General features: G+C 51.4%; 1 long non-coding RNA gene across 1 annotated transcript in view; it reads right to left on the bottom strand.

The window, feature by feature from the left end:
• The window catches only part of LOC147109712 (uncharacterized), a 57,936-nt gene extending 43,799 nt beyond the window's left edge, over positions 1–14,137 (bottom strand). The window contains exon 1 of the long non-coding RNA XR_015080439.1: positions 14,063–14,137. This is a non-coding gene — a long non-coding RNA (uncharacterized LOC147109712). The remainder of the gene's footprint in view (positions 1–14,062) is intronic.
• Between the last annotated feature and the right edge of the window lie 7,367 nt (positions 14,138–21,504).

Genomic DNA, 21,504 nt, shown 5'->3' on the forward strand with positions numbered 1-21,504 from the left:
CTCACTGAATCACTCTCACTGATTCACAATCACTGATTCACACTCACTGAATCACACTCACTGAATCACACTCACTGATTCACAATCACTGATTCACACTCACTGATTCACACTCACTGATCATACTCTGATTCACACTCACTGAATCACACTCACTGAATCACACTCACCGATTCACAATCACTGATCCACACTCACTGATTCACACTCACTGAATAACACTCACTGAATCACACTCACCGAATTACACTCACCGATTCACAATCACTGATTCACACTCACTGATTCACACTCACTGATTCACACTCACTGAATCACACTCACCGATTCACACTCACTGATTCACACTCGCTGAATCACGCACGCTGATTCACGCTCACTGATCATACTCTGAGTCACACTCAATGAATCACACTCACTGAATCACACTCACCGATTCACAATCACCGATTCACACTCACTGATTCACACTCACTTAATCACACTCACTGAATCACACTCACTGAATCACACTCACCGATTCACAATCACTGATTCACACTGACTGAATCACACTCACTGAATCACACTCACTGAATCACACTCACTGATTCACACGTACTGATTCACACTCACTGACTCACACTCACCGATTCACACTCACTGTTTCACACTCGCTGAATCACACTCGCTGATTCATGCTCACTGATCCTACTCTGAGTCACACTCACTGAATCACACTCACTGAATCACACTCATCGATTCACAATCACTGATTCACACTCACTGATTCACACTCAGTGATTCACATTCACTGAATCACACTCACTGAATCTCACTCACCGATTCACACTCACCGATTCGCAATCACTGATTCACACTCACTGATTCACACTCATTGATTCACACTCGCTGAATCACACTCGCTGAATCACACTCACTGATTCACACTCGCTGAATCACACTCACTGATTCACGCTCACTGATCATACTCTGAGTCACACTCACTGAATCACACTCACTGAATCACACTCACTGAATCACACTCACCGATTCACAATCACTGATTCACACTCACTGATTCACACTCACTGAATCACACTCACTGAATCACACTCACTGATTCACACCCACTGAATCACACTCACTGAATCACACTCACTGATTCACACTCACTGAATCACACTCACTGAATCACACTCACTGATTCATACTCACTGAATCACACTCACTGAAACACACTCACTGCACCACACTCACTGATTCAATCACTGAATCACACTCACTGAATCACACTCACTGATTCACACTCACTGATTCACACTCACTGAATCACACTCACTGAATCACAATCGCTGATTCACACTCACTGATTCACACTCACTGATTTACACTCACTGATCATACTCTGATTCACTCTCACTGAATCACACTCACTGATTCACACTCACTGAATCACAGTCACCGATTCACAATCACTGATTCTCACTCACTGAATCACACTCACTGAACCACACTCACTGATTCACACTCACTGTTTCACACTCACTGATTCACACTCACTGATTCACACTCACTGATTCACACTCACTGAATCACACTCACTGAATCACACTCACTGAATCACACTCACTGATTCACACTCACTGATTCACAATCACTGATTCACACTCACTGAATCACACTCACTGAATCACACTCAATGATTCACAGTCACCGATTCACAATCACTGATTCACACTCACTGGCTGGAATTTTGCCAGCGCTCAGATTGCAGGTTTGGATTCGGATCTGCTGTCAAAATCACAAAGATTGACAGCGGGTCAGTTTCACAAGTGTCAGGTCTCTCATCCCTGAACAGACCAGATACCAAGCGGCGGGTCAGCCAATTTAGACAGTAAAAGGTTATTAAAAAGTAGTTAAGCACCATTTTCCAATGTACTTACCAGTTTACCAGGTTTTTAACGAGGTTCCCGGAGAGCGGTTATCCCATCAGGTAAGTATGTCTCCCCATTGCTGTGAATAGGTGAAAGCTGCAAAAGTGGTATAAAACCTACCATTTCACAGCTGGTCACTTTCCAATCTTAGAATCTGGAGCCTTCATGATTTGGAAACCACTTTTGAGCGTTATGCAGTTTGGAAGTGTTTGGAGTAAACTCTCTATCCACTGTCACCTCCTTGGAGCAAGCTCTCTCACCATTGACAGATCGCTTCTGTCATCTCAACTTCAGCTGCCATCTATTCCAGCAACATGGGTGCGCTTGAAAAAAATCTCACCTTGGTCCTCAGAATCCCGCCACGATCAGCACCAACACCAACATTACCAGGCACACCAGCAGCACCAGGCACACCAACATCACCAGGCACACCAACATCACCAGGCACACCAGCATCACCAGACACACCAGCATCACCAGGCACACCAACATCACCAGGCACACCAGCATCACCAGACACACCAGCAGCACCAGGCACACCAACATCACCAGGCACACCAACATCACCAGGCACACCAGCACCACCAAAAACAACACCAACCTTCTCCGCAATCACCTGATGCTGCACAGGACACAGGGCATCAGCACCCGACCACATTGCTGCCCGGGATGCCAGCAATGGCCTCACCATGGCCAGATTTACTTCACTTGACACTGTACACCCTGGCTGCCACATGATGCACCAAGTTGGCACCACCCCACACCAGCACCATAAAGCATCCCTACAATGCCCAAACCATTCCTTTCACACTCATCGCCATTACGTCTCACCATTCACTACAACTCACCAAGCCACTTCCAAAGGTGCACACAAATCTGTCCAAGAACACAAAGTGTTGAAAATAAATGTTTCAATGTTTGACAGCACATTACCAGAAACTTCACATGAACATTGGCTAAAACATCCAAGTGCTTACGCTTGTGTGTTCCTAGTTGGTATGCTTGTAGTAGGATGAGGGTGAGTGTGAGGGGTGGCTAGTGAGATGGGGAAGTGATAATGTAAATAGACAGCGATGGGTGGAGGTGCAAGGTAAGTTGGTGTAAGGATGTGCAGGAGTAGGGTAAGGAAGGCAGAGTGATGGGGATGTGATGAGTGGCACAGCAGGGTGAGGGTGAGTGTGGCTTGGCATTAACGCTTGTGTACGTGAGTGTGTTGTAATTTCTTACAGACAAATTTCATTCTCCGCAGGTACTGACTTGGATAGAGAACTGGTTGGCAGACAGGGAGCAAAGAGTTGGAATAAACGGGTCTTTTTCCGAGTGGCAGGCAGTGACTAGTGGGGTACCGTAGGGATTGGTGCTAGGATCCTGTTAGATCCGTGATTCTGAGATTATGCTGTTTTTCAATAACCACACGGATGCTGTAACTTAACAATAAACAGGTATTTACTGGAGGAGGGTAGTCTCAAGACTGGGGGTACAGAGGCATGCGCAAGGCTTATATACAGGTGTGGTCACTGCCGGTACTACAGTATACAGGAGCTGTAAAAGTAGTTCTGTCTTAAAGGCACATACACTACAATTCCTCCCCTTTTAGATTAGTAGTACCCCTAATATTCAAATAACAATTAACACTTTAACATGTACATTAAACAACAATAGTCCATTTATAGATTCAGTCTTTGGGGCGGCTTCCTGACCCTTTCGGGATAGCGCCTTTCCTGAGGTTCTTGTTCTTGGTGCAGAGGCGATTCTGACCCCTTTTCATCGGGTAGTTCATCGGGTTCCAATGCTACTGGGTCTGAGGTAGATGCTACCGGTATGTCGGGTTCATCCCCAGGTACTCGAGACATGGGGTTGACGCGTTCCTGTGACGCTAAGATCTGATCAACGTGGCGTCTCACAATGTTCTCCCTGACATCCACTGTGTACATTAATGGCCCCTGCCTTGTGCATATCGTTCCGGGTTGCCATTTCTCTGTTCGATAGTCACGAGCCAAGACTGGTTGTCCTACATTGAAGCTCCTTGTCGGCTTCTCATTGATGTGCTGGAATTGTATGTCCTCAACATTTCTTCGCACATTTGGTCTGAGCAAGTCCAGACGAGATCTCAACCTTCGGTTAAAGAACATCATGGCCGGGGTCTGGTTGGTAACTGCATGTGTCGCGTTTCGGTAGGCTAATAAGAAATTGTCCATCTTATGCTGTAGTGGAATTTCATCGTCGCACATGGCCTTTATCGCCTTCTTAAAGGTTTGTACGAACCTCTCAGCCAATCCATTTGTGGCTGGATGATACGGGGCGGATGTGTAATGCCTTACCCCATTCCTTCTCATAAATTTTTGAAACTCTTCGGACACAAACTGTGGTCCATTATCAGAGCAAATCTGCTCTGGCAAACCGTTTCTGGCAAATATGGTCCGTAGGACTGCAATCGTTTTCTCTGTAGTGGTTGAGGACATTTTTATCACCTCAGGCCACTTCGAATGAGCATCCACTGCTATTAAGAACATGGAGTCCATGAATGGACCAGTGAAATCAATATGCACCCGTTGCCATGGAGAGGAGGACCACTCCCATGGGTGTAGAGGGGCATGTGGTGGTGCATTTTGGACCGTCTGGCATCCTAAGCAGCTCTTAGTTAGGTCTTCGATTTGTTGATCGATTCCCGGCCACCACACATAAGCCCTAGCAAGGCTTTTCATTTTCACTCCCCCCAGATGACCTTCATGTAGCTCATTTAGCATTCTCTCCCTTAACTTGGGTGGAATCACCACTCTGGATCCACACATCACTGTCCCCTGGCATACTGACAGCTGTTCTCTTCTGGATGAGAATGCTGGCAACAGTGAGTCGCCATGTGTTGGCCACCCCCTCACCGTCAAATCATATACCCGAGACAGCGTCGGATCATTGCGGGTCTCCTTCTCTATATCCGCGTTCGTTGCTGGCAATCGTTCAATTATTGACGAATAAGATATCTCAATAGGGTCCACTGCTGGTGCTTCCTCCACAGTAGGCAGTGGCAGGCGCGATAGCCCATCAGCGTTTCCATGTTGTTTCGTGCCTTTATATTCTATTTCATATTGATTCGCCCCTAGAAACAGGGACCATCTTTGTAACCGTTTTGCCGTCATCACTGGAGCGCCCTTCTTTGGACTAAAGATGGAGACAAGTGGTTGGTGGTCAGTCAGCAAGGTGAACTTCTGCCCATGCAGATAGTGATTGAATTTTTTTACTCCCCATACTAGGCTGAGGGCCTCCCTGTCAATCTGGGCGTAGTTGCGCTTGGCTGAGGTTAGTGACCGAGACGCAAAGGCTACTGGCCTCTCCAACCCGTCTGGGAATTTGTGCGACAGCACCGTTCCAATACCATAGGGTGATGCATCACATGCCAAACGAATTGGTAGTGCTGGGTTGAAATGGGCCAACACCTCTTTTGATGTGATCAATTCTTTACACTTCTGGAAAGCTTGCCTACGTTCGTCATCCCACTTCCATGGTACCCCTGTTTGCAGTAGGGTGTTCAGTGGGTGTAATACCGTGGACAAATTTGGTAAGAACTTGTGGTAGTAGTTTACCAGCCCGAGGAACGACCTCAGTTGTGACACATTTTCCGGTGCTGGAGCCTTCACTACTGCCTCAATCTTTTCAGGGGACTTATGTAACCCCTCTTCATCGATGACGTGGCCACAATACAAGATCTGTTTCTGGAAAAACTCGCACTTGTGGCGATTAGCTCGTAGCCCATACTCATTTAATCTGGTGAGCACCTTCTCCAAGTTGGTGAGGTGATCACTGTCATTTTCGCCCGTGACCAAGATGTCGTCCAAATAACACTGGGTCCCTGGAATCCCTTGCAGGACTTGATCCATTGCCCTTTGCCAGATAGCCGGAGCCGAGGCTACCCCGAACACCAGCCGGTTGTATTGATAGAGACCTTTATGAGTGTTAATCGTAAGGTATTGTTTCGAAGCTTCTTCTACCTCCATTTGCAAGTACGCCTGGGCTAGATCAATTTTGGTGAAGCGTTTACCTCCAGATAGCGAGGCGAAAATATCCTCAATTCGTGGAAGTGGATATTGTACCGTGTGAAGGACTGGGTTCACTGTCACCTTAAAATCCCCACAGATGCGGACCTTCTTTTGTTCCCCAGGCGTATTATTCAACGACCTCTTCATTACAGGAACGATGGGTGTAGCCCACTTGCTCCAGTCCACTTTGGACTGTACTCCTGAACGTTCCAACCCTTCCAGCTCTGCTTCGACAGCTGGTCTGATCGCATAAGGCACTGGTCTGGCCTTAAGAAATTTTGGGCTTGCATTTTCCTCTATTTTAATCGTTGCTGTTATGCCTTTTAGTGTTCCTAATCCCTCCTGGAACACTTCTTTTGCGTCAGTTAGCATTTTTGACAGTCGTCCAGGTGTGACGTCGTCATCCTTTTTTGGCCTCAACCTTCAGTGCCTGTATGGAATGCCAATCTAATAGTATCTTCCGGATACATTCACGTCCTAGCAGTGGTGGTCCTCCATCTGGCAATACATATATATCCATTTTAGGTATTTCCTGGCCTTTATATATCACTTTCACCCTTATTTTTCCTTTGGGGTAGACTTTTTGCCCCGTATACGTCTTCAAAACAATCTCTGTAGCTTTCAAGGGTATATGTGAAAATAGCCGCTTGTAGTCCCTTTGGTCTATGACTGTTAGGGCTGATCCTGTGTCCAATTCCATTTTCACTTGGACTCCGTCTACCTTGAGTGTAACCCAGATAGTCTGGTGATCCTCCATTTTGGTTACCTTATGTAGTTTCAGACAACCCAGCTCCTTGCTTCCAGAGTCTGTGTCACTTTTCTGTTCATCTGAACCACTGTCCATCACCTGGTGTACCTTTTTGTACTTCTCCTGTGGAGATTTCTTACTGTTGGTTTTCTTCCCAGACCCACAGCCCCGAGACCGGAGAAGCAGCGGACCTGCGCGGGAGCAGCCCGAGGCGGGAGAGCTTAAAGGCTTGAGAGGGAGCAGTCAGAGGCACCGAGGCCCACAGCCCCGAGACCGGAGAAGCAGCGGACCTGCGCGGGAGCAGCCCGAGGCGGGAGAGCTTAAAGGCTTGAGAGGGAGCAGTCAGAGGCACCGAGGCCCACAGCCCCGAGACCGGAGAAGCAGCGGACCTGCGCGGGAGCAGCCCGAGGCGGGAGAGCTTAAAGGCTTGAGAGGGAGCAGTCAGAGGCACCGAGGCCCACAGCCCCGAGACCGGAGAAGCAGCGGACCTGTGCGGGAGCAGCCCGAGGCGGGAGAGCTTAAAGGTTTGAGAGGGAGCAGTCAGAGGCACCGAGGCCCACAGCCCCGAGACCGGAGAAGCAGCGGACCTGCGCGGGAGCAGCCCGAGGTGGGAGAGGTACTTAAGGAGCTGTCAGAGGCACCGAGGCATACCAATCCAGGTTCCAGGAGAGAGGTAAAAAGTAGTCCAAGTGTGACGTCAGCAGGTAGCAGGTAAGTGATTGGTTGGTGAGTATTTTCTCTCTTTTCAATACAAGCTTGAATTCTGTGGTTAAATTTCTAGGGTCTCTGTGGTGTAGTGGGGACAGTTGGTAAATAAAGCGCCCTAGAGTATACCTGTAACTGGGGTATTGAATAAATTTTTTAATTAATTAAACTAGTAAGTCATGGCAGGAGAGCTCAGACCCGTGTTCTGCTCCTCTTGCTCCATGTGGGAAGTCAGGGACGCTGCCAGTGTCCCTGGCGACCATGTGTGCAGGAAATGCATCCAGCTGCAGCTACTTGTAGACCGCATTGCGGCGCTCGAGCTGCGGGTGGATGAATTTTGGAGCATGCGCGATGCTGAGAGGGTCGTGGATAGCACGTTTAGCGAGTTGTTCACGCCTCAGGGTAGGGCTGCACAGGGGGTGACCATCAGGCGGAGCAACAGAGGCAGGCAGGAAGTGCAGGGAACCCCTGCGGACATCCCCCTTTCAAACAGGTATACCAAGTTGGATACTGTTGAGGGGGATGACTCACCAGGGGAAGGCAGCAGCAGCCAGCTTCCTGGCACCAGGGATGCTTCTGCTGCTCAGGAAGGGAGAAAAAAGAGTGGGAGAGCAATAGTGGTAGGGGATTCTATCGTAAGGGGAACAGATAGGCGTTTCTGTGGCCGCAAACGTGACTCCAGGATGGTTTGTTGCCTCCCTGGGGCCAGGGTCATGGATGTCACTGAGCGGCTACAGGGCATTCTTAAGGGGGAGGGTGAGCAGGCAGAGGTCGTGGTCCACATTGGGACCAATGACATAGGTAGGAAGGGGGATGAGGTCCTGCATCAAGAATTTAGGGAGCTAGGTAACAGATTAAAGGGCAAGACCTCAAAGGTTGTAATCTCTGGATTACTCCCAGTGCCACGTGCTAGTGAGTATAGGAATAGGAGGATAGTGCAGATGAATGCGTGGCTAAAGAGTTGGTGTAGGAGGGAGGGTTTTAGTTTCCTGGATCACTGGGCCTGCTTCTGGGAAAGGTGGGACTTGTACAAGTCGGACGGGTTGCACCTGAACCAGAGCGGGACAAATATCCTTGCGGGGAGGTTTGCTAGCACTGTTGGGGGGGGTTTAAACTAACTTGGCAGGGGGATGGGATACAGAGGGGAGCTGAAATAGGGGGTGATGTGCTGCCAATTATAGAGAAAAAAACAAGTCAGCTTGGTAGACAGGGCAAATATATAAGGGGAAGGCTGGATGGCATCTATTTTAATGCAAGGAGTCTTGCAAATAAGGTGGACGAACTGAAGGTGTTGATAAACACATGGGAGTATGATATTGTTGCTATCACGGAGACATGGTTGAGGGAGGGGCAAGACTGGCAGCTCAATATTCCGGGGTACAGAATCTTCAGGCGAGACAGAGGGGGAGGTAAAAGAGGAGGGGGTGTCGCAATATTAATTAAGGAGTCAATTACTGCATTAAGGAGGGATGATATATTAGCAGGTTCCTCTAATGAGGCCATATGGGTGGAGCTTAAAAACAAAAAGGGGGCAAGCACTTTGCTGGGAGTGTACTATAGGCCTCCAAACAGTCAGGGGGAGATAGAGGAACAGATATGTAGGCAAATCTCAGAGAAATGTGCAAATAATAGGGTAATAATAATGGGGGATTTCAACTTCCCCAATATTAACTGGGATAGTCAAAGTGTGAAAGGCTCAGAGGGTGTAGAATTCTTAAAGTGCATCCAGGAGAACTTTTTGAGCCAGCATATAGAAAGTCCTACAAGAGAGGGGGCAGTACTGGACCTAATTCTAGGGAATGTGGCCGGCCAAGTGGAAAAAGTGCTAGTAGGTGAGCACTTTGGTGTCAGTGACCATAATATGGTGAGATTTAAGGTGGTCATGGAAAAGGACAGGGATGGGCCGGAAATAAAGGTTCTAAATTGGGGGAAGGCCGATTTTAATAGGATAAGGCAGGATCTGGCCAAAATGGACTGGGATCAGCTACTTGTAGGAAAATCCGCATCGGAGCAATGGGAGGCTTTCAGAAGGGAGATTGAGATCATACAATGGCAACATGTTCCCGTAAAGGTCAAGGGTGGTTCCAAAAACCACAGGGAACCTTGGCTGTCAGGGGATATATGAGAATGGATTAGGAAAAAAGGAGGGCTTTTGGCAGATACAAAAGGCTAAAGACGGAGGAAGCCCTAGTGGAGTACAAAATGTGCAGGGGGATACTTAAAAAAGAAATTAGGAGATCAAGGAGGGGCCATGAAATAACACTGGCAAGCAAAATAAAGGAAAATCCGAAGATGTTTTATAAGTATATTAAGGGTAAGAGGATAACTAGGGAAAAAATAGGGCCCATTAGGGACAAAAGTGGCAATCTGTGTGTGGAGCCGGAAGATGTAGGAGGGGTTCTAAATGAAATTTTGCATCTGTTTTCACTATGGAGGAGGACGATGTAGACATAGAAATAGAGCGGGGAGACTGTGATATGCTCGAACATATTAACATCGAGAGGGAGGAGGTATTGGCGGTTTTAGCAGGCCTAAAAATGGATAAATCCCCAGGCCCGGATGAAATGTATCCCAGGCTGCTGTGTGAGGCAAAGGAAGAGATTGCGGGGGCTCTAACACATATATTCAGGACCTCTCTGGCCACAGGGGATGTGCCAGAGGACTGGAGAACCGCTAATGTAGTACCATTATTCAAGAAGGGAAGTAGGGAAAAACCGGGGAACTACAGGCCAGTGAGCCTAACATCAGTGGTAGGAAAATTATTGGAAAAAATTCTGAGGGACAAAATTAGTCTCCACTTGGAGAGACAAGGATTAATCAGGGATAGTCAGCATGGCTTTGTCAAGGGAAGATCATGTCTGACTAATTTGATTGAATTTTTTGAGGGGGTGACCAGGTGTGTGGATGAGGGTAACGCAGTGGATGTGGTATACATGGATTTCAGTAAGGCCTTCGATAAAGTCCCGCACAGGAGACTGGTCAAGAAGGTAAGAGCCCATGGAATCCAGGGTGCCTTGGCACATTGGATACAAAACTGGCTTAGTGGCAGAAGGCAGAGGGTGATGGTCGAAGGTTGTTTTTGTGACTGGAAGCCTGTGGCCAGTGGGGTGCCACAGGGATCGGTGCTGGGTCCCTTGCTGTTTGTGGTCTACATTAATGACTTGGATATGAATGTAAAAGGTATGATCAGTAAGTTCGCGGATGATACAAAAATTGGTAGGGTGGTAAATAGCGAGGAGGGTAGCCTCAGTCTGCAGGACGATATAGATGGGTTGGTCAGATGGGCGGAACAGTGGCAAATGGAATTTAACCCGGAAAAGTGCGAGGTGATGCACTTTGGGGGGACTAACAAGGCAAGGGAATACACAATGAATGGTAAGACCCTAGGCAAGACGGAGGTGCAGAGGGATCTGGGTGTGCAAGTACACAGGTCCCTGAAGGCGGCGGAACAGGTGGATAAGGTGGTAAAAAAGGCATATGGGATACTTGCCTTCATTAGCCGAGGCATAGAATATAAGAGGAAGGAGGTTATGATGGAGCTGTATAAAACACTGGTTAGGCCACAGCTGGAATATTGTGTGCAGTTCTGGTCGCCACACTACAGGAAGGATGTGATCGCTTTGGAGAGGGTGCAGAGGAGATTCACCAGGATGTTACCAGGGCTGGAGCGCTTCAGCTATGAAGAAAGACTGGGCAGATTGGGTTTGTTTTCCTTGGAGCAGAGGAGGCTGAGGGGGGACATGATTGAGGTGTACAAAATTATGAGGGGCATAGATAGGATGGATACTGAAGAGCTTTTTCCCTTAGTAGAAGGGTCAATAACTAGGGGGCATAGATTCAAGGTAAAGGGCGGGAGGTTTAGAGGGGATTTGAGAGAGAATTTTTTCACCCAGATGATGGTTGGAGTCTGGAACTCACTGCCTGAAAGGGTTGTGGAGGCAGGAACCCTCACAACTTTGAAGAAGCATTTGGATGAGCACTTGAAATGCCATAACATACAAGGCTACGGACCAAATGCTGGAATATGGGATTAGATTAGACAGGGCTTGATGGCCGGCACGGACACGATGGGCCAAAGGGCCTCTATCCATGCTGTATAACTCTATGACTCTATGACTCTATGACCTGCAGACTCTTGCTGTGTGTCCTGCTTTTCCACACTGTCTGCACACTTGGTCCTTGAACCAACAATCCTTCTGGTCATGTGTTGTTCTGCCGCAGCGATAGCACTTCCCTGTTCCATAGGACATTTCATTGGTGCCATATTCTTGCGGTCTCCGTTGTATCTCTGCAGTGCCCCTGGCGGCTGCTTCGTGTGATACTGCCATACTGAAAGCCTTGTCCAGCGTAAGATTCTTTTCTGATAGAAGCCGTTTCTGGGTTCCTTCACTTTGTAGCCCACACACAAACTTGTCCCTTAACGTATCTGCTAGTCCCGCTCCAAACTGGCAGTGTTTCGATAGCTTGCGCAGGTCCGTTAGGTACTCAGCATTGCTTTCGTCTTTGTGTTGGTTCCTTTTATGGAACTTAAATAGTTCTGCTATCAGCAGCGGTGTGGGGTTTAAGTGGTCCTGTAGGATTTCTACTATGCTTTCGAAATTCTTGTTCACCGGCTTCTCTGGGGTTATTAGATTTCGCAGTAACCCATAAGTTTTTGCACCCATGGAATTTAACAAAACCAGTGCTTTACTAGCATCTGGCACTTCATTCGCCCTGCAGTACACCTCAATACGTTCCACATATGTCGCCCAATCTTCGACTTCATTGTCGAACGTAGAGATACTGCCACTCTTCGGCATCCCTGGGTGTGATTTAACTGTCAAAAATGGCGTCTCCCGCGCTTCCCCTTCTTCTCCGCTGGCACAGAATGGCATCTCCTGCGCTTTCCTTCCTTCCCGCGCTCTCCCTTCTTCTCCGCTGCGGCTTCTAAAAATGGCGTCTCCCGCGCTCTTCCTTCTTCTCCGCGGCTCAATGGCGTCTCCCGCGCTCTCCCTTCTTCTCCCCGCGGGCACTGTTCAGCCCTTGAGCCCTGGCTGTGTTTTGCGCATTCTTTTTTTCTCTCGACGCCGCTCGGTCCTGAACCCAGCTGTTGCTTTACCCTCTCTCTCTCCGGTTTGTTTGTTTTTTTTTCTCAACGCCGCTCGGTTTTCAACCCCCGGCTGCGTCCTGTGCGCTTCACCCTCTGTCTTACCCCGTCGACGCTGCTTGGCTTTCTCTCCACCGTCGGTCGGCTCCAGCCGCCGCTGTCCGGGAAGGGTCTGCGCTGGACCTGTCGCCAGTCTCTTGCTGATCGTCGTGGCTGGGGAATCAAGCCCGGCTCTCCACAGCCTCCCCTGCGATGTTCACTCTCTGCCGAACGACTGGGCGGTTGCTCGTGGTCGACGCCCGTGTTCTTGGCCTCGACTTTTTTTTTTACACCACCATCCCAGAGCGAATCCTCGAAGGGAAATGCAGAGTTGCAGGTAGATTCGAATCGACACTCGTCGCCACTGTTAGATCCGTGATTCTGAGAGTATGCTGTTTTTCAATAACCACACGGATGCTGTAACTTAACAATAAACAGGTATTTACTGGAGGAGGGTAGTCTCAAGACTGGCGGTACAGAGGCATGCGCAAGGCTTATATACAGGTGTGGTCACTGCCGGTACTACAGTATACAGGAGCTGTAAAAGTAGTTCTGTCTTAAAGGCACATACACTACAGACCCCAGCTATTCACAATATATATTAATGATCTAGACGAGGGAACTAGATGCAATATCTCCAAGTTTGCAGATGACACAAAGCTGGGTGGGCGTGTGTGCTGTGAGGAGGATGCAGAGAAACTCCAGTATGATTTGGACAGGTTGGGTGATATGGCAGATGCAGAATAATGGTGATAAATGCGAGTTTATCCACTTTGGTGGAAAAAACAGAAAGACAGATGATTAGCTGAATGGCAATAGATTGGGAAAAGGGGAAGTGCAACGAGACCTGGGTGTCCTTGTGCACCAGTCGCTGAAAGTAAGCATGCAGGTGCAGCAGGCGGTTAAGAAGGCAAATGGTATGTTGGCCTTCATAGCGAGAGGGTTCGAGTACAGGAACAAGGATGTCTTGCTGCAGTTGTACAGGGCCTTGGTGAGACCACACCTTGATTATTGTGTGCAGTTTTGGTCGCCTTATCTGAGGAAGGATGTTCTTGCCATGGAGGGAGTGCAGCGAAGATTCACCAGACTGATGATGGCAGGAATGACGTATGAGGAGAGATTGGGTCGATTAGGCTTATATTTGCTGGAGTTTAGAAGAATGAGAAGGGAGCTCATTGAAACTCCTTGAATGGCGGGGGAGTCCAGAACCAGGGGTCACAGTCTAAGGATAAGGGGTAAGCCATTTAGGACTGAGATGAGGAGGAATTTCTTCACCCAGAGAGTGGTGAACCTGTGGAATTTTCTACCACAGAAGGCAGTTGAGGACAATTCATTAAATATATTCATGAAGGAGTTAAATATATTTCTTAAGGCTAAAGGGATCAAGGGATATGGGGAGAAAGCAGGGACAGGGTACTGAGTTTGGATGATCAGCCATGATCGCATTGAATGGCGGAACAGGCTCGAGGGGCCAAATGGACTACTCCTGCTCCTATCTTCTATGTTTCTATGTAAACTTTCAGGGAACACTTACATTTTATTGATGGAGACTGATCGGGGAGCGTTGTGGGTCAGCGGATGGGTGGCGATATTCAGGATTACATCTGCCCAGACCTAAACAGGACAACAAGGAAAGGTGAAAATGAAGCTCTGGAGAGCATGAGCCTCTTGCGGGTCACATCAACACTCTCCTCTAGCACATTGTAGGAAACCAAACAAAATCAAAACTCTGCTGGAGAAACCAATGTCTGGACTTTGACACATTATTTGATGGAGTTTCCAACATTCTGGGCCCTGCCTCTCAAAGCAAAGTATGTGTTGCTGGAAGGAACTCAGACTCATACTAACTGCCGCCACCCACCCGCAACCAGCGACACACCCACACTGACTCACTGCCCCCTCACACCCCCACACTGACTCACTGCCCCCCCAAACACCCCCACACTGACTCACTGCCCCCCTACAACCCCACACTGACTCACTGCCCCCCCTACACCCCCACACTGACTCACTGGCCCCTACACCCCCACACTGACTCACTGCCCCCCCTACACCCCCACACTGACTCACTGCCCCCCCCTACACCCCCACACTGACTCACTGCCCCCCTACACCCCCAAACTGACTCACTGACACCCTACACCCCCACACTGACTCACTGCCCCCCCTACACCCCCACACTGACTCACTGCCCCCCTACACCCCCACACTGACTCACTGCCCCCCCTACACCCCCACACTGACTCACTGCCCCCCCTACACCCCCACACTGACTCACTGCCCCCCCTACACCCCCACACTGACTCACTGCCCCCCCTACACCCCCACACTGACTCACTGCCCCCATACACCCCCACACTGACTCAATGCCCCCCCAAAACCCCCACACTGACTCACTGCCCCCCCACACCCCCACACTGACTCACTGCCCCCCTACACCCCCGCACTGACTCACTGCCCCCCACACCGACTCACTGCCCCCCCTACACCCCCACACTGACTCACTGCCCCCCCTACACCCCGACACTGACTCACTGCCCTCCTACACCCCCACACTGACTCACTGCCGCCCCTACACCCCCACACTGACTCACTACCCCCCTACACCCCCACACTGACTCACTGCCTCCTACACCCCCACACTGACTCACTGCCCCCCTACACCCCCACACTGACTCACTGCCCCCCCAACACCCCCACACTGACTCACTGCCCCCCTACAACCCCACACTGACTCACTGCCACCCCTACACCCCCACACTGACTCACTGCCCCCCTACACCCCCACACTGACTCACTGCCCCCCTACACCCCCACACTGACTCACTGCTCCCCCACACTCCCACACTGACTCACTGCCCCCCTACACCCCCACATTGACTCACTGCCCCCTACACCCCCACACTGACTCACTGCTCCCCTACAACCCCACACTGACTCACTGCCCCCCTACACACCCACACTGACTCACTGCCCCCCTACACCCCCACACTGACTCACTGCCCCCCCTACACCCCCACACTGACTCACTGCCCCCCCACACTGACTCACTGCCCCCCTACACACCCACACTGACTCACTGCCCCACCTGCACCCCCACACTGATTCACTGCCCCCCTACACCCCCACACTGACTCACTGCACCCCTACAACCACACACTGACTCACTGCCCCCGCTACACCCGCACACTGACTCACTGCCCCCCCACACTGACTCACTGCCCCCTCTACACCCCCACACTGACTCACTGCCCCCCCCACACTAACTCACTGCCCCCCTACACCCCCACACTGACTCACTGCCCCCCCAACACCCCCACACTGACTCACTGCCCCCCCTACACCCCCACACTGACTCACTGCCCCCCCACACTGACTCACTGCCCCCAACACCCCCACACTGACTCACTGCCCCCCTACACCCCCACACTGACTCACTGCCCCCCTACACCCCCACACTGACTCACTGCCCCCCCTACACCTCCACACTGACTCACTGCCCCCCCTACACCCACACACTGACTCACTGCCCCCCTACACCCCAACACTGACTCACTGCCCCCCCTACACCCCCACACTGACTCACTGCCCCCCTACACCCCCACACTGACTCACTGCCCCCCCTACACCCCGACACTGAGTCACTGCCCCCCCTACACCCCCACACTGACTCACTGCCCCCCTACACCCCGACACTGACTCACTGCCACCCAACACCCCCACACTGACTCACTGCCCCCCCCTACACCCCCACACTGACTCACTGCCCCCTACACCCCCACACTGACTCACTGCCCCCCTACACACCTACACTGACTCACTGCCCCCCCTACACCCCCACACTGACTTACTGCCCCCCTACACCCCCACACTGACTCACTGCCCCCCCTACACCCCCACTCTGACTCACTGCCCCCCCAACACCCCCACACTGACTCACTGCCCCCCTACACACCCACACTGACTCACTGCCCCCCTACACCCCCACACTGACTCACTGCCCCCCCACCCCCACACTGACTCACTGCCCCCCCACACTGACTCACTGCCCCCCCCAACACCCCCACACTGACTCACTGCCCCCCTACAACCCCACAATGACTCACTGCCCCCCCTACACCCCCACACTGACTCACTGCCCCCCTACACCCCCACACTGACTCACTGCCCCCCTACACCCCCACACTGACTCACTGCCCCCCTACACCCCCACACTGACTCACTGCTCCCCCACACTCCCACACTGACTCACTGCCCCCCTACACCCCCACACTGACTCACTGCCCCCTACACCCCCACACTGACTCACTGCTCCCCTACAACCCCACACTGACTCACTGCCCCCCTACACCCCCACACTGACTCACTGCCCCCCTACACCCCCACACTGACTCACTGCCCCCCCTACACCCCCACACTGACTCACTGCCCCCCCACACTGACTCACTGCCCCCCTACACACCCACACTGACTCACTGCCCCACCTGCACCCCCACACTGATTCACTGCCCCCCTCCACCCCCACACTGACTCACTGCACCCCTACACCCACACACTGACTCACTGCCCCCGCTATACCCCGACACTGACTCACTGCCCCCCCACACTGACTCACTGCCCCCTCTACACCCCCATACTGACTCACTGCCCCCCCCACACTGACTCACTGCCCCCCTACACCCCCACACTGACTCACTGCCCCCCCCAACACCCCCACACTGACTCACTGCCCCCCCTACACCCCCACACTGACTCACTGCCCCCCCACACTGACTCACTGCCCCCAACACCCCCACACTGACTCACTGCCCCCCTACACCCCCACACTGACTCACTGCCCCCCCTACACCCCCACACTGACTCACTGCCACCCCTACACCCCCACACTGACTCACTGCCCCCCCTACACCCACACACTGACTCACTGCCCGCCCTACACCCCCACACTGACTCACTGCCCCCCTACACCCCCACACTGACTCACTGCTACCCAACACCCCCACACTGACTCACTGCCCCCCCTACACCCCCACACTGACTCACTGCCCCCTACACCCCCACACTGACTCACTGCCCCCCTACACACCTACACTGACTCACTGCCCCCCCTACACCCCCACACTGACTCACTGCCCCCTCACACCCCCACACTGACTCACTGCCCCCCCTACACACCCACACTGACTCACTGCCGCCCAAACACCCCCACACTGACTCACTGCCCCCCTACACACCCACACTGACTCACTGCCCCCCCTACACCCCCACACTGACCCACTGCCCCCTACAGCCCCACACTGACTCACTGCCCCCCCTAGACCCCCACACTGACTCACTGCCCCCCTACACCCCCACACTGACTCACTGCACCCCCAACACCCCCACACTGACTCACTGCCCCCCTACACCCCCACACTGACTCACTGCCCCCCCTACACCCCCACACTGACTCACTGCCCCCCCTACACCCCCACACTGACTCACTGCCCCCCTACACCCCCACACTGACTCACTGCCCCCCCACACCCCCACACTGACTCACTGCACCCCCCCAACACCCCCACACTGACTCACTGCCCCCCCTACACCCCCACACTGACTCACTGCCCCCCTACACCGCCACACTGACTCACTGCCCCCCCAACACCCCCACACTGACTCACTGCCCCCCTACACCCCCACACTGACTCACTGCCCCCCCTACACCCCCACACTGACTCACTGCCCCCCCTACACCCCCACACTGACTCACTGCCCCCCCTACACCCACACACTGACTCACTGCCCCACTACACCCCCACACTGACTCACTGCGCCCTACACCCCCACACTGACTCACTGCCCCCCCTACACCCCCGCACTGACTCACTGCCCCCCTACACCCGCACACTGACTCACTGCCCCCCCAACACCCCCACACTGACTCACTGCCCCCCCTACACCCCCACACTGACTCACTGCCCCCCCACACTGACTCACTGCCCTCCCTACAATGTTGGAGGGTCAGTACTGAGGGAGCGCTGCATTGTCAGAGGGGCAGTCCTGAGGGAGCGCTGCACTGTCAGAGGGTCAGTACTGAGGGAGCGCTGCACTGTCAGAGGGTCAGTACTGAGGGAGCGCTGCACTGTTGGAGGGTCAGTACTGAGGGAGCGCTGCACTGTTGGAGGGGCAGTACTGAGGTGACTCAACCGTGGATAACGAGGGAAATTAGGGACAGCATAAAATCAAAAAAAAGGGCATATCAACTGGCAAAAAAAAGCACCAGACCGGAAGATTGGGGGCAGTACAGGATACAGCAGAAGAGGACAAAGGGATTAATCAGGAAGGGGAAAATAGAATACGAAAGTAAACTTGCAGCAAAAATAAAGACAGACTGCAAAAGCTTTTATCGGTATATCAGGAGGAAAAGACTGGTAAAATCCCAAGTCGGTCCCCTGCAGTCCGATTCGGGAGAATATATAATGGAGAATAAGGAAATGGCAGACCAATTAAACTCATACTTTGGTTCTGTATTCACAAAGGAGGACACAAATAACCTCCCAGGAATATCGGCAAACATAGGGACTAATGAGAGGGAGGAGCTGACAGAAATTAGTATCTCTAGGGATATGGTGTTGGGTAAGTTGAGGGGACTGAAGGCCGACAAATCCCCGGGGCCTGATAAACTACATCCTAGGGTACTTAAGGAGGTGGCCCTGGAGATAGCAGATGCTCTAAGGATCATCTTCCGGAACTCCATTGACTCGGGAACAGTACCCGTGGATTGGAGGGTAGCTAATGTTACCCCAATATTTAAAAAGGGGGGTAGAGAGAAAGCAGGGAATTATAGACCAGTAAGCCTTACATCGGTTGTGGGCAAAATGCTAGAGTCCATTATTAAGGATAAAATAGCGGAGCACTTGACAAATGGGGAAAGGATCGGACAGAGTCAACATGGATTTACAAAGGGTAAATCGTGTTTGACTAATCTGCTGGAATTTTTTGAGGAAGTAACTGGTAAAATAGATGGGGGAGAGCCAGTGGATGTGGTGTACCTTGACTTCCAGAAAGCCTTCGATAAGGTTCCACACAAAAGATTGTCATGCAAAATTAAGGCTCATGGGATTAGGGGCAAAGTATTAACGTGGATAGAGAACTGGCTGGCGGATAGAAAACAGAGAGTTGGAATAAACGGCTCGTTTTCAGAGTGGCAGGCAGTGACCAGCGGGGTGCCGCAAGGATCTGTCCTGGGACCCCAGCTGTTCACAATATATATAAATGATCTGGATCAGGGAATTGGATGCAATATTTCCAAATTCGCTGACGACACTAAACTAGGAGGAGGGGTGGGCTCTGATGAGGATGTCAGGAGGCTACAGTGCGATTTGGACAGGTTGGGGGAATGGGCGGATACGTGGCAGATGCACTATAATGTGGATAAATGCGAGGTTATCCACTTTGGGGGTAAAAACAGGAGGGTAGATTATTATCTAAATGGCAATAGATTGGGAGATGGGGAAGTGCAGAGGGACCTGGGTGTTCTTGTGCACCAGTCACTGAAGGAGAGCATGCAGGTGCAACAGGCGATTAAGAAGGCAAATGGTATGTTGGCCTTCATATCAAGGGGGTTCGAGTATAGGAATAGGGATACCTTACTACAGCTGTACAAGGTGCTGGTGAGACCGCATCTGGAGTATTGTGTACAGTTTTGGTCGCCCCATCTGCGGAAGGATGTTCTTGCCATGGAAAGAGTGCAACGGCGATTCACCAGGCTGATACCTGGAATGGCGGGAATGACCTACGAAGAGAGATTAAATAGTTTGGGCTTGTACTCACTGGAGTTTAGAAGATTGAGAGGGGATCTCATCGAAACATATAAAATTATGGCAGGCCTGGACAGGCTGAATTCAGAGAGAATGTTTCCAATGGCCAGGGAGCACAGAACCAGGGGCCACAGTCTAAAAATAGCGGGCAAATCATTTAAAACAGAGATGAGGAAGAATTTCTTCACTCAAAGAGTGGTGAGCCTGTGGAATTCCCTGCCACAGAGGGCTGTGAAGGCTAATTCAATAAATATTTTCAAGAGAGAATTGGATATATTTCTGAAGGCTAAGGGGATTAAGGGTTACGGAGAAAAGGCGGGGACGGGGTACTGAACTGGTAAGATCAGCTATGATCTCAGACGAGGATCAGCCATGATCTCATTGAATGGCGGAGCAGGCTCGAAGGGCCGAATGGCCTACTCCTGTTCCTATCTCTATGTTACTATGGAGCGCTGCACTGTCAGAGGGTCAGTACTGAGGGAATGCCACACGGTCGGAGGGGCGGTACTGAGGGAGCGCCGCACTGTCGGTGGGTCTGTACTGAGGGAACGCCGCACTGTCGGAGGGGCAGTACTGAGGGAGCGCTGCATTGTCGGAGGGGCAGTCTTTTGAATGAGACGTTAAACTGAGACCCTGTCTACCCTCTCAGGTGGATGTACTGGGGAAATGCCAAGAGATGCCAGAGAGTACTGGTTTTGCTGGACTTATACTGCGTCAATGGTGAGCATGTGGCTGCAGACTGCCATAACTCTGATGAGGCACCGTAGGCCCAGCCCCGAGGCAGTGAGTTAACACACCCGACTTACCTTGACCACATTCGTCTTGAAAGCAACAAAGTTGTCAAATGTCAGGTTAACAAAATCGGGCCCTGACACCACAGTGAGGCATTTGGAGTAGAAATTAGACTCTGGATTTTCCACGTTAAAAATCTCCCGAACTTTAGGATTCTATGGAGAAAACAGGATAACAGAATTTAAAAAAAACACAGGACATCCCACTCACGCTGCAGATGTGACTCCAGGATGGTACATTGCTTCCCTGGTGCCAGGGCTAAGGATGTGACTGAGCGGCTGCAGAACATTCTGAGGGGGGAGGGTGAACAGCCGGAGGTCGTGGTCCATATCGGTACCAACGACATAGGTAGAAAGAGGGATGAGGTCCTGCAGGCAGATTT

Source organism: Somniosus microcephalus, chromosome 12 (genome assembly GCF_052327205.1).
Source record: "Somniosus microcephalus isolate GS21.2 chromosome 12, FLI_Smic_1.0, whole genome shotgun sequence".
Lineage (NCBI taxonomy): Eukaryota > Metazoa > Chordata > Chondrichthyes > Squaliformes > Somniosidae > Somniosus > Somniosus microcephalus.